At 36.1% G+C, this 18721-nt stretch overlaps 1 protein-coding gene and 1 long non-coding RNA gene across 10 annotated transcripts in view; both read left to right on the plus strand.

The window, feature by feature from the left end:
• Positions 1–18721, plus strand: part of LOC147841212 (uncharacterized) — a 1204737-nt gene that overhangs the window by 434055 nt on the left and 751961 nt on the right. The window lies entirely within an intron of this gene.
• Positions 1–18721, plus strand: part of sipa1l2a (signal-induced proliferation-associated 1like 2, genome duplicate a) — a 288056-nt gene that overhangs the window by 63735 nt on the left and 205600 nt on the right. For all 9 annotated transcript variants that reach the window (XR_015506408.1, XM_087279788.1, XM_087279790.1 and 6 more), the window contains exon 2: positions 10510–10558. The gene's annotated coding sequence lies outside the window, so the exon portion shown is untranslated. The remainder of the gene's footprint in view (positions 1–10509; positions 10559–18721) is intronic.

Consider the following 18721-nt stretch of genomic DNA (forward strand, 5'->3'; position numbering starts at 1 on the left):
CACGCCCACTTATCTGACTTTTTCCAAAGTAGAGGTGTGAAAACACCCTGCTGAAACGAGGGGGTTTCATGGCCCTTTAACCCTTTGGCACATGCATACCTGTCAATCCTCCCGTTTTTCCCGGGATTCTCCCGTATTTTACTGTTCTATCCCGCTATCATCCCGTAAATGTATTTCTCCCATATTTTCAGTCTTTCTCTGAACAGACAAGCGTCCCTATACACAACCCATACCGCCGAACCACCAGGGGTCGCCTCTAAAATGTGAGTCTTCTGTGCTTTCGCTTTGTTTGTTTAGGAATGAAAACACTTATAAATAAATATTAGAAATGGCGCGATTCCATTTCCCTTTGAATACAGGTGCCGTCGCCCATCCTACACAATCCTCAAAACAGTGATGTAATGGTGCATGACTGTCAGCTGACGTGCTCCATAGTGATAAACAGACGCTGTTTCCCAAACGGATTCTGTCACGCGATTTGAAGCGGAGAGAAAGTCTGGGTTTTGGCTGCGTGTTTAAACAGACATAAACACATAATTAATAATAATAATAAAATATAAGTAGGGCTGGGTATCGTTCCAAAATTTTCGATACCAATACTGATACCCTGAATTCGATACCGGTTCCGAACGATACTTTTTTCGATACTTTTATTTTAAGAAATATATTTTAACAAGATTAAATAACTCATAATCTCTGAGAAACTTTGGTTTTATTTTTTCAGGATGTTTGGGACACTTTTCACAGCAGGCTTAGCTCTAAGACCAATAAACAAAGGAACAAAAGCACAAAATGAACAAAGTGTAGTATTTAATCCAAGAGCTTTCTGATCCTCCCATAGATAAATCAATGAACAAAGTTATTTTTGTTTACTTTGCACACAGGAGTATACTCGCAGCTTCATATAATTATGATTGAACCACTTATATCACATGGACTTATTTTGACTGTTTTTTGGTTCCTTTCTGGATAATATTTGTCTGATAATATTTTATTAATCATTTTAAAGTCAATACAGGGCTCAACAATAAGGACTGCCCGATGGCCCAAGTGGTGCTCGCTGCAGAGCCATTTGGGCGAGCTGAGCTCCAGCGAGGGGGAGCTTGAGCTTGAGCTCCACCTTTTTTGCACTTCTTCTACGAGTGATGTCACTGGGTGTAGGGTTAGGGGTGGGGTTGGTGTACGCATTAAAACAGCTTACAGGAGGCAGAGCGAGAGCTCATGCTCCCCCTTGCTGGAGCTCAGCTCTGCTCAAATGGCTCTGCAGCGAGCACCCTCTCCGATGGCCCGGGGCCAGTGTGAAAGATGCTTGGGACAGACGGGATCATTCCTGGCCAGATTGGGGCCACCTTTTGTTAAATATTTGGAACTGCAATAAAATACACACATTTTCCATACTGCTCTTTTAGTTTTGTTAACACGGGATTTTGCTCATACATTTTTTAAATTTTAAAAAAATTATTTAAATACATGATTTGAGTAATTATTAGCATTTAAATAATTATCAATATTATTTTTGACGCAGTATATAAATGTGCAGTAGGCGATCTGCCAAAATGCTTACCGGTTAGCATGTTATCTTTGGACGGCAGGGAAGGGACTGTGTTTCAAAGTCACGCCTCCTGAAATCGCGAACGTGCCCACCGCGACTTGACAGCAGACATCCCTCTAGTTCATGTAGTTAGTGTTTGGTGGGCGGTGGGCAGGAAATTCAATTATTACTAAAGCCTGATTTATACTTCTGTGTCAAGCGCACGCGTATGCTATGACGCAGCCTACACGTTGACGCATAGCCCTACGCCGTGGCTGTTGGCATCACTGACGTGCACCTTTCAATGACGCGTGGCGCTAGTTCTGTGATTGCTCGGCTTGGTATCGCTGACGAGTCTGGGCGTGACTGAGACCCACGCAAGCCCGATGGAGCGATTGTTTACAAGTGTGGAGTCCCGTCAAGGAGCTCCGGATGGAAAGTTTTGTTTTGTGTTTACCTCATAGTTCACGTTAAAGTTGTTGCACGTCCGCCGGTTCCTGCCTCAAAATGAGCGAGTTTGAGCCACTTGTACATTCAGGAAGTGTTCAGAAAAAACAAAACACCAGCGAAGAAACTCGACACAGAGGAACATTTACACCTCACTGCCAACTAGCGTTTCGGAAGTGTTAATGCAGACCAACAGAGACAGCGTGCAGAAGTATAAATGCACAGCTACGCGCTTTGCATAGATACATACATTAGATGTCGCCTACCCTGTTGTTGTCTATTGGAAGAATTGCGTCAATAGAGCCGCCATTTTGGTACAGGGTAGCGCTCCTTTAAAATGAATGCGGGACCAAGGTACAGTGGAGTACTGTGGCCATCCAGAGCCAGAGACATACACATATACACTTATATCTATGATCGGGAGTTTTCCTGGATGTTAGTATGCAATTTTTTTTTTTTTTAATTACGAAAATTATAATTTTACACCACTTTTCTACATTGATGGATCAGTGACCGCACGGCATTCCTGACAAAAAGCTTGTGTTTGTGTGTACAGAAATGTACTATCCACCCTCTCTGTTAAATTTGATCTTATCCGTGTCCTGAAGCACAGCTCCTCTCCTGCTTTCACTTCTCATACTGACGGAGAGAGCGTTTAGTTTGTGAATGAATCTCCGTTATGAACGACTCCTTCACTAGCCGACAATAATACAAGTTTCTGGCAGCGCAGCATCTCGTTGTCAAGTTTATTTTGCATTGTTTGCTGATTTTATTCAACAAAACAAGCATAAGCCGAGTAATTAGTGCGAACTGGAGCTACTTTGCCTTATGGTGAATAGAGTAGTGACTGTATTACCATCAATAACGTTACCTGTTTAGCACATACTAAAACGTAAAAAAAACTTAATCTTACCTATGAAATGTTCTGCCTTTGTGCTTTGTTTTCTTTGTTTGCTCGTTACTACACCCGTACTAAAGCGCTGAAGTCCCGCATCTTCACGTAATAACACTGTCTTGGCTAGTGCGGTTGAATGACATTGGTCCTGGGAGCACTGTAACAATGTGGCGGCGCTATTGACGCATGCTCAGGGTCCCTATGCGATATCTAGTGTATATATCTATGCGTGCGTTGCATGCGCCGTGGGTTACGCCTGTCACTTGACGCAGAAATATAAACCAGGCTTAAGCCACACTCACATGCTATTTCAGAGCGAATATTCAGAGTAGCATGGTACACAGTATAGGGAGGCTGTCATCGTTCAAAATGTGCAAGGAAATGTCTGTAAACTTTCGACTGTCTAGAAATTAATAAAACATTCTCAAAAAATAAATCTCTCATTATTCTGGCATTATTCTGGCCTTTTTTAGAGTGTATGCCAACTTCTGGTTTCAACTGTACATATATGAAGTATGTTTAAGCTATTTTCCATCAAATGTCCAACTCATTTGGAGGCATGTTGGACATTTATTTTTCATTCCAACACATTTGGAGGTGTCTCTATAAATGTTTACACTCTCGAAATCCTGGTTTGTTGTCAAATCTGGACATTGTAGCACATCAAACCGTGCACATCAAATAATGCTTCACATTTGTAGTCGGGTGATGTTGTTAACTTTGCAGTCAGTTTAATTTATTTTCACCCAAACATGCGTTGAACTTTATTGTATGGCTTGGGTCTGAAGTAAATGAGTGATTTATCCGAGTGCGTCTGTTTAAGCAGCAGTTTAGGCTTCACGCTCGGGCTCCTGATGTCCGCTGGTGTATGAGTTGTGGTTGAGTGGCTCAGTTGTGGTCCTGTGGTGCCAGCAGTCTGCTCTCTGTCTGCTGTGACTAAACAAAGAGCTGGAGCGGCATGCTGTTGTGTTTCCATGCTGGAAACGCTCGCCAGCTTCTGCCATGCGGAGGTGAGATTCTTTGAAGCCTTGAAGTCAGCTTGAAATTTCCAAAGTTGTCATTGAATATCCTGTTGCACTTCAGATATTTTAATATTTTCAAGTGGATTGCTTTCATTTTGAATTGGTATACGTGGTTATGTCTTTCTGTAAATATGTGATATTGTTTGATGTTGTCGACATTGGGCTAGGCGATATTAAAAAATGTCAGTCGATATTGTTAATTATTGAATATTTTTTTACAATCCATTTAGGAATATTAGGATTACTTAACTGCTATTTTAATTTACCAACATTACTAAGGCAAACAGTTTTAATAGTCAACTGCCCAGTCCTACTGGCGCAGTAGGTAGTGCTGTCGCCTCACTGTAAGAAGGTCGCTGGTTCGAACCTCAGCTCAGTTGGCATTTCTGTGAGGAGTTTGCATGTTCTCCCTGCGTTCGCGTGGGTTTCCTCCGGGTGCTCCTAAGGCTGTGCAATTAATCGAAAATCCGATTTCGATTATGGCTTCTAACGATTATGAAAAACCATTAATCGAGATAAACGATTATCATCATATACCAAAAGCGCGAAAGACCTTTTGTGTGACGCGTATGTGTGTGTGCAACACGCGGACACGCATAAGCACGCGGTTAGCATTCAGTCTCATTCGCACACTGAGACGAGCAGAGGAGCGCAGACATCTAAAGTAATCTTAACATGAGCGCTTTAATGGTCAAATTGGTGTCAAAACGTGGTGATTAGTGATTATTCATATTAACCCTCATTTGCGTAATAAACAAACGAGTTGAGAATCAAAAGACACGAGAAAGAGAAACCATTAAAGTGACTGCGAAATGCTGCCGCCTGTTTTATCATTAATCAAACGACGAGAACATCCCGTACTGCTCCTGACTGAAGGATTTTTGTAGCTAAAGTGTTTTTCTTAGGGTGAACAGGCTTAAATCACAGTTTGTTTTATATTTTTATTCTATTGTATTTATTTCTCTTTCCTTTGCAGGGTGGAAAATAACTGTGTATATATATATATATATATATATATATATATATATATATATATATATATATATATATATATATATATATATATATATATACACACAGTTGAAGTCAGAATTATTAGCCCTCCTGAATATTAGCAACCCTTTTCCTCCAATTTCTTTTTAATGGAAAGAAGCTTTTTTTTAAACTTATTTCTGAACATACTAGTTTTGAAATATCATGTCTAATTACTTATTTGTTTTATCTTTGCTATGATGACAGTACATAATATTTTACTAGATGTTTTTCAAAATACAAGCATTCAGATTAAAGTGCAATTCAAAGGCTTAATTAGAGTAATTAGACAAGTCATTGTATAACAGTAGTTTCTTCAGCAGACAATCAAAAAATATATCAAATCTGAGCTTTCAAGTAAAGTAACCAGCCATCATTATTCAAATACATACTGCAGCATTACAAGCTGAATGACTACATTACTAGGGGTGTCACGATTTCGATTTTTAATCGATTTTTAATCTAAATCAATAAAAGTTTATGCTTAATTTCGATTATCGAATCAAAAAATAGAATCGTCGATGCTGCCGCGCCCCCATGTCACGTCAGCTTAGCTTGCCAAGCGGGAAAATAACAGGCTTGTTGAAGTGCTTGTTAAACTGCAGAAGTAGGAGACCCGTTGACAGAACTCAAACCCTCTCCTCTTTCAATGAAGTCGCCGGTGTGTAAGCATTTTGGATTTCCAGTGAGTTATGTTGACAACTTTCGTGTTGTCGACAAAAAAAACACAGTTTTGCAAGCTCTGCTATGTACGTATTACGTACGGTTCGTCCGATAGACAACACCGGCATCGCGATCCTCCATCCGCCCCCGTTGCAAATCCGCTCGTGAAAAGTACACACTCAGACCCTGTTTACACTGTCTTTGTTTTTAAATGGCATTTTAGAACGACAACGATTTGACATCCACAGTGGCGTGTAGCATTTCTGAGCAGTCCTCCTTCCTCTCCACCTCTGAAAATGCACATCACGTGACCACACAGACACAGATGCACACACAGCCATGCGCTTGAGACAGCAGGTCCAGTCAGAGGACTGCTTCAATCTTTCACTCACTTGTACTTTGTCATTTTAGCGCACACCTCAGATACTGTTGGCTGGTTCCTGTTGGTTGTGCGTCTTTTTTACCGACGCCATTATAACGACACAGATCACTGCCTATTCACGAGTCCCGCAGAAAAAGTGATTGACAGGTGGTAATTATGTGTGTATCTTGCCTTTATTCATTTACTGTATGATTTGTTTATGGGTAAAACAAAGACCATGCAGGTCAGGTAGTTTAAACGGTAGGCTACAAATAATTAATTGGTCATTAATTAATTAATTATTCATAATTGAAAATCGAATCGAGCCTTTAGAATCGAAAATGTAATCGAATCGAGGATTTGGAGGATCGTGACACCCTTAGAAGATAAATGCATAAATACACTCTAAAAATTACTTTTGTTGCTTGTTCGAACTATTTATTTAAAATGAGTTGAAACTACACAATTCGTAAGGCGTAATTTTAAAATATGTGAATTCAGAAAACAAAAAGTTTGAAAATACATCTATAAAAAATTCAGCCTTGAAAAATTCAGTTGTCTTAAATTTCAGATGTTCAGTATTCAAGTTATGAAATTCAAATTCAGATTAAAAGTCAAAAAGAAATTCCTTTCAACGGCATATAAAAATTCAGATTTATTAAATTGCAATTGTCAATAGTTCAAATGAACACAATTAAAATTCAGATCTTTCTGGCATATTATTAGCTCCATATTTATGCAAGGTTATCATATCGTCAGACCGTCAGACCGGCCCATGCCTATACTGTAGTATCCACATTATTGTGTCCCATACGACATTGTTCGGCTTTTAAAGCTAATTAGACATGCCGTCAGTGTGTATGATTGGATGAAGCTGTGTTTTTGTGTTGTGTGTTCAGTCTCTTTGGCTCCAGTAAGGGCTGATGGGAGTGTTTACTGTTGACAGCTGACATCAGATGGTGGGACGGGGAGATCGAGAGCGAAAGCGTGAATGAATGCGGGATCCCGAGCGCTCACCAGCTGCTCTGGGACGTTCTGAAGGCTATGTTGGCTTCGCTGTAAAAAAAATCTGTCTCTGTGGATTCTTGAATAACATGGGAAGCTAATTGCTCTGTTCTATGGACTTATGATCTTTTGTGTACGCGTGATAGTCTTTGTAAATATATTAACACAGTTTTGACATATTTTAACTGTGAACGCTTGTTTAAAACGTTGATAAGACGAGGCAATCCCAGAATGTAGTGTAATTAGTTTTAGTCACTTAGAATGTATATTTATTTTTACCTAATTTTATTTTCAGATATTTAGTTATGGGTGAAAATGTGGCTCAGTGCTTAGCACTGTCGCCTCACAGCAAGAAGATCACTGGTTCGAGTCCAGGTTGGACCATTTGGCATTTTTCTGTGTGGAGTTTGCATGTTCTCCCCGTGTTGGCGTGGGTTTCCTCCTTGTGCTCAGGGGAATTGGATTAACTAAATTGGCCAGAGTGTATGAGTGTTTCCCAGTACTGAGTTGCAGCTGGAAGGGCTTCCGCCGTGTAAAACTTATGCTGGATAAGTTGGCGGTTCATTCCACTGTGGCGACTCCTGATGAAAAAGGGGGATTAAGCTGAAGGAAAATGAATGAATGAATATTTAGTTATGAGTTTTAATTTATTTTAATTTGTGATTTATTTAGTTCTTAGTTATTAAGCTGATCAACTTAGTTGTTTTATCTATTTGCTTAATAATTTTCCCTATGATAATTATCATTCAATAATTTTCCTTCAGCTTAGTCCCTTATTTACCAAGGGTTGCCACAGCAGAATGTACTGCCACTTTGTTAATTAACTGTTTATTTATTTATTATGTTAATTAACTGTTTAATTATTCGGTTATTTATTCGTTTAATTATTTAGTCATACATTTATTTAGTTATTTTTGAGTTAGTTATGTTAGTTATTCGTTTAGTTGGTTAGACTATGGTTTATATGTTTAGTGATTAAAGTTGTGTGTTTTATTGATTTTAGATATAGCCATGTTTTATTTATATATTTTTATTAGTAGTTTTTTTGGTTTTATTTAATTAGTTTACTTTATTTTATTTTTAGACATTTAATTATGTGTTTTTTTTGTTTTTATTTATTTAGTTTTTACTTTTAGTTTATTTACTTTAGCTCTTTACTTAACTATTTTGTCTTTATGTTAGTTAAGTCTAAATTGGGTATTGTTTTGGATAATTAATCATTTATGCTGTTAGGTATTTAGTTGTTCATGTATTTAGTTATTTTTTGAGTTATTTAATGTAGTTATTTGTTTTGTTGGTTAGACTGCTTTATTTATTTAGTTATTAAAATTGTGTATAGATTTATTGATTTTCATTTAATTCAATTAAATTTTTATTTCATTTCATTTTATTATATTTTATTTTATTTCATTTTTATTTATTTTTTTCCTTTTCTTTTTCTTTTCATTTCTTTCATTTCATTTCATTTTTTATTTTGTATTTCATTTCTGTTTTATTTACTTTTGTTTTGTTTTCTTTTTTTGTTTTCTTTTCTTACATTTTCATTTCATTTCATTTTTATTTTGTATTTCATTTTTGGTTTATTTCTTTTTATTTTATTTTTCTTTCCTTTCCTTTTTTTTCTTTAATTTTCTTTCATTTTATTTAATTTAATTTAATTTTATTTAATTTTATTTTTTTATTTTTTTATTTTTATTTTATTATTTATTTTTATTATTTGATTTTAGTTTTATTTCCTTTTATTTTATTTTACTTTCTTTTATTTTTACCATTAACACGTGCATCCCAGAACTAGTGCTAAATGAGTTTTTGCATATTTTTTTTTCATCTTTGTAGTTTATATTAAACACGTCACCAATTTTATCAGAAAACATATTTCTAAAGGTGCCGTTGACTTGAAATTATCCCTGGATGTTGGTAACAACCAAAGAAATCCATATATGCAAAGAAAATTAAACTAATTAGTTTACAAATTAAGTTATTTGTAATAAAATGAAATGACGCAAGGAAAAAGTTTTTGAACCTATGAAGAAAGGAAGGTGTATTTCGGCAGTGAAAGCCCAGACAGCAGCTGAAATCTCTCAGTAGTTTTTCCGCAACTCTCTGCCCTTCCTCAGTGTAAATGAACATCAGCTGCTTCAGTCCAACATCTACATGAGCAGGAGGATGAAGATGAAACCAGGGTGGACATTTCAGCGAGACAATGATCCAAAACACAGCCAAGGAGACTCTCAGATGCTTTCAGAGAAAGAAAATCAAGCTGTAGAATGGCCCAGCCGGTCACCTGACTCCAATTTATGTTATTGAGATTACTTTTGTTTTATTCATCTGAATGGAAATAAACGTTGCACACTTTGCATTGTGGGAACACCTTGTGCTCTGCTGTCTTGTGCACATTTGTGTTTGGCAAACACAGAACAGTGCTAATTACTGCTTCTTCTAAAGCACACACAAACACACTTTGCTCTGTGTGTGTATGTGTGTGTGTGGCATCTGCAGGCTCATCCACACACGACAAAATCCTCAGAGTGATGTGAATTACGCCGCTCTCCTCCAGGTCCTCCTCAAGTGGCTGTGAGTGCCAGTTATTTCAGCAGAGGCCCTCTGGAGTCCATCTTTCCCCAAATAAGCCCCTAAAATAGAGAGTAAAATGGCATGCTGTCCTCAACCCTGCGCCACGGATCAAAGAGAAACCTTCTGAAGGGAAGGCCACACTTAGACCAATCCAGCGTAATTAAGCTCAGCCATTTCCTTCCACTCAAACACTCCATTATTGGATTTTTTTCCCGAGCCGTGCAGATGCTGAAGAGGAGCTGAGATGGGAGTATGCGCATATGTCCCATGATGCTTTGCTAAAATAATGGGAGTCATAATCAATATTCTTTCTCAAATATTTCCCAAATGATGTTGAGCAGATTCAGGAAATTTTCACAGTATTTCCTATAATATTTTTTCTTCTGGAGAAAGTCTTATTTGTTTTATTTTGGCTAGAATAAAAGCAGTTTTTAATTTTTTTAATCCATTTTAAGGTCAATATTATTAGCCCCTTAAGTAATATTTGTTTTGGATTGTCTACAGAACAAACCACTGTTATACAATGACTTGCCCTTAGTCATTGGGCAACTTATTAACTTAACCTCATTAACCAAGTTAAGCCTTTAAGTGTCACTTTAAGCTGAATACTAGTATCTTGAAGAATAGCTAGTCTAATATTATGTGCTGTTATCATGGCATGGAGTTATTAGTTGGCCCACATGGAAAATGTGCGCACAGAATTCTGCAGATTTTCCCCAGAATTCCACAGATTTTTAGCTTAAGAAATAGCAAAAAAAAAAAAAAAAAAAACATCCACAGATTCCGTCTGGCCCTAGTTTTTAGAAATAAGTTATACGGGGGGCTAAAAATTCAGGAGGGCTGCTAATTCCGACTTCAGCTGTATGACACATGAGGTTTGTGGAGTCACTGCAGAGTTTACCCTGAGTGAACGTATCTCTATTTATGTGTTTTGTAATTATCTTGAATATTAATTGACTTTCATTTGTTTATTTGACAGGAGTGTGTGATGACAGGAATTAACGTTGGAGAGAGACGGGGGTTAACAGGTAAACATACTTTTATATTTATCATTTTATTTGTGCCATACATATTCCCCCATCTTCCTTTCTTTTCTTCTTTCCTTCCCTTTGCTTTTCCTTCTTTCCGTCCTTCCTTCTTCATTTCCTTTGCCTTTCTTTCTTTCTTTCTTTCTTTTCTTTTTTCATTCTTTTCAATTATTTCCTTCCTTCCTTTCATTTCTTTTTTCTTTCCTTCTTTTCTATCCTTTCCTTTACATCCTTCATTCCTTCATTCCTTCCTTCCTTCCTTCCTTCCTTCCTTCCATCCTTGCTTCTTTTCTTCCTTCCTACCTCTCTCTCTCTCTTTCTCTCTCTTTCTTCTTTTCAATTCCTCTCTTCCTTCTTTTCCATCCCTTTCTAACATTCCTTCCTTATTCCTGTCCTTCTTTCCTTCATTATTCTCCATCCCTTCCTTCCTTCCTTCCTTCCTTCCTTCCTTCCTTCCTTCCTTCCTTCCGTCCTTCCTCTCATCCTTCTTTCCTTCATTATTTTCCATCCTGGCTTCCTTCCTTCTTTATTCATCCCTTTCTATCCTTCTATCCATCCTCCCATTTTTTCCCTTTTTTATTTTCCTTCCTTCCTTCCTTCCTTCCTTCCTTCTTTTCCATCCCTTTCTATCCTTCCTTTCTTCCTCCTGTCCTACTTTATTATTTTCCATCCTTTCCTTCCTTCCTTCCTTCCTTCCTTCCTTCCGTCGTTCTTCCCGTTCGTCTTTCCTTCATTATTTTACATCCTTTCTTTCTTTCTTTCTTTCTTTCTTTCTTTCTTTCTTTCTTTCTTTCTTTCTTTCTTCCTTTCTTCCGTCGTTCCTCCCGTTCTTCTTTCCTTCATTATTTTACATTCTTTCCTTCTTTCCTTTCTTTCTTTCTTTCTTTCTTTCTTTCTTTCTTTCTTTCTTTCTTTCTTCCTTTCTTTCTTTCTTTCTTTCTTCCTTCTGTCGTTCCTCCCGTTCTTTTTTCCTTCATTATTTTACATCCTTTCCTTCTTTCTTTTTTTCTTTCTTTCTTTCTTTCTTTCTTTCTTTCTTTCTTTCTTTCTTTCTTTCTTTCTTTTTTTCTTTCTTTCTTTCTTTCTTTCTTTCTTTCTTTCTTTCTTTCTTTCTTTCTTTCTTACTTTCTTTCTTTCTTTCTTTCTTTCTTTCTTCCTTCCTTCCTTCCTTCCGTCGTTCCTCCCGTTCTTCTTTCCTTCATTATTTTACTTTCTTTCTTTCTTTCTTTCTTTCTTTCTTTCTTTCTTTCTTTCTTTCTTTCTTTCTTTCTTTCTTTCTTCCTTCCTTCCTTATTTTTCATCCTTCCTTCATTCCTTCTTTCCTCCCTTCCTCATTTTTCAAGTGTTCTCAGTAATTTTCCATTGACCCACTGAAGGCGTATGATCTGGTTTAAAGATGTTTATCAAATGTTTTAATGACTTTTTTGTAAAGTAACATGAGTCTGCTTGAGATGCACATAAATTCCTCCAGTGCGACACACATCTCTGCACATCTAAATGTTACCGCGTCCAAGTACAATGCAGTTTTTTTTTAAAGCCTTTGTGTCGTTGGTCTTTATATGGCAGTAAGGTTGAATGTCACAGACTAGCGCCCCGCTCGCGTCTCTTTACATATGATAATGAGGCCGTTGTGTGACGGGGCTCAGATTAGCCGGGCAGCTGTGAGCATTTTAGCAAACTCTACGTTCTTCATTCCCTCCTCACTTCAGAACGGTGGAGCACAGCCCTCCACAATGCTGTTTCGGATGCTTTTGGAGAAGTATCTGTCCAGAATGATGGATTGAACAGCTTGTAATCGAGCAGTGGATGTAGGAAAAGGTGTGGATTGTAGATCAACTGGATTTCAGAAGTGTATTTTAGGTATGTTGAAGATTAGTTGAGCTTGTCCCTGGCTTAAGATGTTTTGAAGGCTGTTCGTTGATGATCGTATGTTTGTGTTTTTAGGAATGATCATTAACAGGGGTTTAATAGATGAATTGGTCTCATATTAGTTTCAGTAGGTGTTTATTGTTGACTGCTGCTGCTGTGATTTCATCGAATGTCGTCATATTGTGTCATTACTAATTTGCATAAAGCTGAGCTCAGTGAAAATATTTGGATACTTTGTTGCCAGTGGCTGTCATTGCCTCCTTCACTTCATCCTTCCTTCCTTCCTTCCTTCCTTCCTTCCTTCCTTCCTTCCTTCCTTCCTTCCTTCCTTCCTTCCTCCCTACTTCTTTTCCATTCTTTCCTTCTTTTCCATTCTTTCCTTCCTTCCTCCCTTTCTTTCTTACTTTTACATCCTTTCTGTCCTTGCTTCCTTCCTTTCCTTTTCTCTTTTCCTGCTGGGGCTGTATTTTCACTGGATGTCGTCATATTGTGTCATTGCTAATTTGCATAAAGCTTAGTTCAGTGAAAATATGAAGACACTTTGTTGCCAGTTGCTGTCGTTGTGAACTATTGTGTGTGCGCGCGTGTGTGTGTGTGTGCGTGTTTGTGTGCGTGTTTGTGTGTGTGTGCGTGTTTGTGTGTGTGTGCGTGTGTGTGTGTGTGTGTGTGCACGTTTGTGTGTGTGCGTGTGTGCGCGTGTGTGCGCGTGTGTGCGCGTGTGTGTGTGTGCGTGTTTGTGTGTGTGTGTGTGTGTGTGCGCATTTGTGTGTGTGTGTGTGCACGTTTGTGTGTGTGTGTGTGTGTGAGTATGTGCGTGTGTGCGCGCACACTAAAAATTACAACAAAAGTCTACAACCAAAAGTGTTGAATATAGATGGTTGAGGATTTGGTCTATAGAATGACATTTAGATATTTTACATATTAAATGCGGCATAATTTATTATAGAAAAATAAATATGATGTGTATTTTGAGGGTCTTAAATTTGTTCCATCATCCATCTATCTATCCATCCATCCATCATAAACTGTAACATTCTATCCATCTATATCGATCCATATACATCCATATTATTTTCCCCCATCCATATCCTTTTATATTATCCTTTCATATCCATCCATATCCATCCATAAAATCCTTCCCCATCCATATCTATCCATAATATCTTTCCATATCCATCCATATTCATCCATAATAGCCTTCACCATCCATCCAAATCCATCCCTAATATCCTTCCCCATCCATGTCCATCCATAATATCCTTCCCATCCATATCCATCCATAATATCCTTCCATATCAATCCATATCCATCTATAATATTCTTTTATAACCATATTTATATTCACATTGTTTCATATTCATATCCATCCATAATACCCTTCCCCTATCCATATCCATATCCATCCAAAATATTCTTCCCCATCAATATCCATATCCATCCATAATATCCTTCCATATCTATCCACAATATACATATCCTATATTCTATCCATTCAAATACTTCCCCATCCATATCCATCCATAATATCCTTCCCCATCCATATATTTCCATAATATCTTTCCATATCCATCCATAACATCCTTCCCATCAATATTCATCATCATCCATAATATCCTTCCCCATCCATGACATTCATAATATCCTTCCATATCAATCCATATCCATCTTTAATATCCTTCTATAACCATGTTCATATTCATATCCTTTCATATAACCATCCATTGTATCCTTCCCCATCCATATCATCCATAATATCCTCCCATATCCATCCATTATTTCCTTCTATATCAATATCCATATCCATCCATAATATCAATATCCATATCAATATCCATATCCATCCATAACATCCTTCCCTGTTCATATCATCCATAATATCATTCCGTATCAATATCCATATCCATCCATAACATCCTTCCCTGTTCATATCATCCATAATATCATTCCATACCAAAATCCATATCCATCCATAATATCTTTCCATATCAATATCCATATCCATCCATAATATCTTTCCATATCAATATCCATATCCATCCATAATATCCTTCCACATCAATATCCATATCCATCCATAATTTCCTTCCATATCAATATCCATATCCATCCATAATATCCTTCCACATCAATATCCATATCCATCCATAATATCTTTCCTAACCATCTATAATATCCTTCCATACTATATTCATATCCTTTCATATCCAAATAAGTTATGTTAAGTTATGTTATGTAATATGTTAAGTTAGTTAAATGAGTAAAAATTTATTGCACAGGCAAGTTTTTACCAAATATATACATTTTTACATGGTTTTAGGTTGTTTCTGAGTTAGATTCTCATCTTTAATGCTTACAATTTCAATATTAATATTTTAATTTGAATGTTTTTTTCTTTAAAATGTCAAATATTTTAACAAAAATATTTCAAACATCCATCCATCCATCCATCCATCCATCCATCCATCCATCCATCCATCCATCCATCCATCCATCCATCCATCCATCCATCCATCCATCCATCCATCCAAAAAGGTTTAATAATTGAACAAAAATGTTGGTGATTTTACTTGTATTTTTATGTTTATTTAATAACAATTGTAAAAATCTAATATTTATTTCATATTATATATTTTTTTTAGTAAGATTTATTTGACAAACTGTTTTTTATTTTAAATCTCCAAAAACTGTAATACTTAACTCCCCAAAAGAGATCCTGAGACTCCCCGAAAGCACTTGTTTTTGAGTTTTGAAGTCGTCTCTGTTGACGTGATGTGATGTTGTGTGTGTTATGACTGAAGTGCACTTCCTCTGACCTGAGCCAGTGTAGATGGTGAGAAAACACAAGTGAAAAGCGCACTTCTCTCAGTGACCTCTGCACTTTAGCAGACTCACATTAACACTCTCACAGCTCTCAGCATCTTCAATGTCCTCTGATATCGCTCAGGCCTTCAGATCTGCACATGCACTTATGATAAATTCCACATGAACCTGAAGCTGTGAACATTTTTTTTATATTGTGATGCAGTTCCTAAAGAAACGTAATGTTAAGTGATAAAAAGTGGGCGTGGCTTTTTTTTTTTTTTACTGCGAGCTGATTGGATGTAGTTTAGTAGGTGGGTCGGTGTGGGTGTGGCTGTGGTTGTGTGGTGCCGGTGCCGGTGCTGGTGTATTGTGTCCTGCTGAGGCTTTTGTCTCTGCCAAACGCTCGATCTGACCTTGTCCACTACAGATGGTTGTTTTTTGATGAAGCCCACAAAGGTGCTTCTTTGGCCTTCAGAGCGCAGAAACAAACACAAAACACTTCAGCAGATGAACAGAAGAGCTGAGCATTCAGATACTCAGTCAATGAGCCACTGCTGTGATTGTGCTCTTAGATATAGTTTTACATTGATGGATTGCATTTTATGTTTTACTATTATATTCTTAATAATTATAATACCATGGTAAATAAAAAAAAACTATTTTAGTAATATTTTTAATAATTATTATTATTTTATTATTATTATTATTATTATTATTATTATTATTATTATTATTATTATTATTATTATTACTATTATTATTATTATTTTTACTATTATTAATAGTATAATTATTAATATTATAAAAATACGATTCTTATTCTTTTTATTATTAATACTAATAATAATAATACTCATTAATATAATATTTTAGTACTGTATTATTATTATTATTCATATTATTATTATTATTAAGAACAAGAATATTATATTTAATAATAGCATTAACAATGATTAATAATATTAAATAATATCTATAATAATAATATTTTATAATGTATAATATAATCAGAACAATAATAGTTAATGTTATTATTATTATTATTATTATTAATATTTATAAAATAAGAATAATATTTTAAATAATAATAATTAAAATAATTAATAATAATAATAATAATAATAATAATAATAATACAATAGTACAATTTTTATAATAATATTTTTGTGTTATTTTTAATAATAATAATAATAATAATAATAATAATAATTGTTTACAACAACAACAATAATAATAATAATAATAATAAATGTTATTATTAATATAATTAATAATACAAATAAGAATAATATTTTTATAATAGTAATAATAATGATTAATAATAATCATATTAATAATAATTTGCCTAATAATATTTCTATAATATATAATATAATGGTGGGTGACGCAGTGGCGCAGTTGGTAGTGCTGTCACCTCACAGCAAGAAGGTCACTGGTTTGAGCCTCGGCTGGGTCAGTTGGCATTTCTGTGTGGAGTTTGCATGTTCTCCCTGTGTTGGCGTGGGTTTCCTCCGGATGCTCCAGTTTCTTCCACAAGTCCAAAGACATGCGCTTTAGGTGATTTGGTAAACAAAATTGGCCGTAGTGTATGTGTGTGTGAATGAGTGCGTATGGGTGTTTCCCAGTGTTGAGTTGTAGCTGGAAGGGCATCCGCTGTGTAAAACATAAGCTAAGTTGGCGGTTCATTCCGGTGTGGGGACCTCGGATTAATAAAGGGACTAAGCCGAAAAAAAAATCAATAAATTAATGTAGTAATAATAATAATAATAATAATAATAATAATAATAATAATAATAATAATAATAACTATTATTATTTCTATTATTAATAATAAATAATAATAATATTTTTAATAATAGTAATAGTAGTATAAAATAATACCATAGTAAAATTTTAATAATAATATTTTAGTATTTTTCCAATAATAATAATAATAATAATAATAGTAATAGCAATATTATTATTTATTATAATTATTTTCATTCTTGTGATTATTATAGTTATTAATTAGAATATGAATAATAATTGTAATTATGATAATTATAATAATTATTAATAATCATAATTATTATAATATTTTTGTAATATTATTATTATTATTATTATTATTATTATTATTATTATTATTATTATTATTATTAATTTTATTTACAGTCTAGACACTTTGTATAGTTTTTTGCTCTTAGCTGATCACGTGTCTGACTGCAGTTGAAAAGCACTACATACTGTAGAGTGTTTCTCTTCTAAATGCTCCACGCTGTGAAACGTGCTCCCTATCAACAAGTGTCCTGGAAAGTCCGTCATGTGCACCAGGAAAAAGGGCCGCGTCTTCAGGGACGAGTGCTTTATTATGGGCTACTGGCCAGCAATTTCATTTGGACACAGGATAGATGGCTCTGCTAACAGCCCATTTCTATTTTCTGGAGAAGCAAGGCATCTGGGATTTGAGGGATGGTTCCAGCTGCTCCAGGGCAAGGGCGAACACTTGACATGTTACGGGGAGGATGAAGGATCTACTTTGGCTTCAAAACTTTGCTTTTCTTTTATCAGAAGTTCTCCTTGTCCTTGGCTTACCACAAGTCTGCTTTTATTTTGTCTGCTTCTGGAAAAATATCCGATAGGTGACGGGGCTCAAAATCAACTTTTTTACTTTGTAGCACCGGTGCTCCATTCAGAGGTTGCATATGAGGGGCGCTGATCGACCCACAGCTTAATGGAAAGAAAGTGAATTCAGACATGTTTATATTATTTTCAACATGCTTTCAAGATTGAAAAATATGAGAGAAATATAAGAAAATGGCTAATAAAATTAAATAATGGTAAAATATGGGACAATCCCGGCAAAAACAGGAGGCGGGTTGTCATGCATGAAGTGAATTGTTTGTCGAACAACAGTTTTGCGAAGGAACATAAAGTGAAGTTTATTCATAAACTAATTTCGAGAGGATCACGTGCTTATGATTTATCACGGCTGGTCTCGACCTAAGCTACTTTAAATAACCACAGTTTTCAATTCACTTTATCTTCATTTGGAAGAAACCCCCCTCCTCCTCTTTTACCTCTGACTGGGCGGCACGGCGGCCCAGTGGTTAGCACTGCGAGCCCCACAGCAAGAACACCGCCAGCCCTGGGGCCTCATGTATCAACACTGCGTACGCACAAAAACTTTGCGTACGCCAGGTTTCACGCTCAGAATCGCTCACGTTTGGATTTACTAACAATGAACTGAACGTGGGAATGTGCGCAGCTTCACGGCAGCTTTCTGGCAGGCGTGCGCACATTTTTTGTGCGTGTCTGTTTTATTTCCATTGGCGACTCCTAGAGGCAGTTGTGTTAAATTCCTCTCTACAAAGTGTCTGAGCCTTGCAATGGCAGCTGTATGAGACGGGTTCAGCAGGTATATAAGGTTTCCATACCATACAGTTGACCAGCTAAACATTAAAGCACAATTTGCAGCAGTCGCCTGTTTTCCCAATGTAATCTGAGCGATCT

Source organism: Danio rerio, chromosome 13, assembly GCF_052040795.2.
Source record: "Danio rerio strain M-AB ecotype USA chromosome 13, GRCz13ab, whole genome shotgun sequence".
NCBI lineage: Eukaryota > Metazoa > Chordata > Actinopteri > Cypriniformes > Danionidae > Danio > Danio rerio.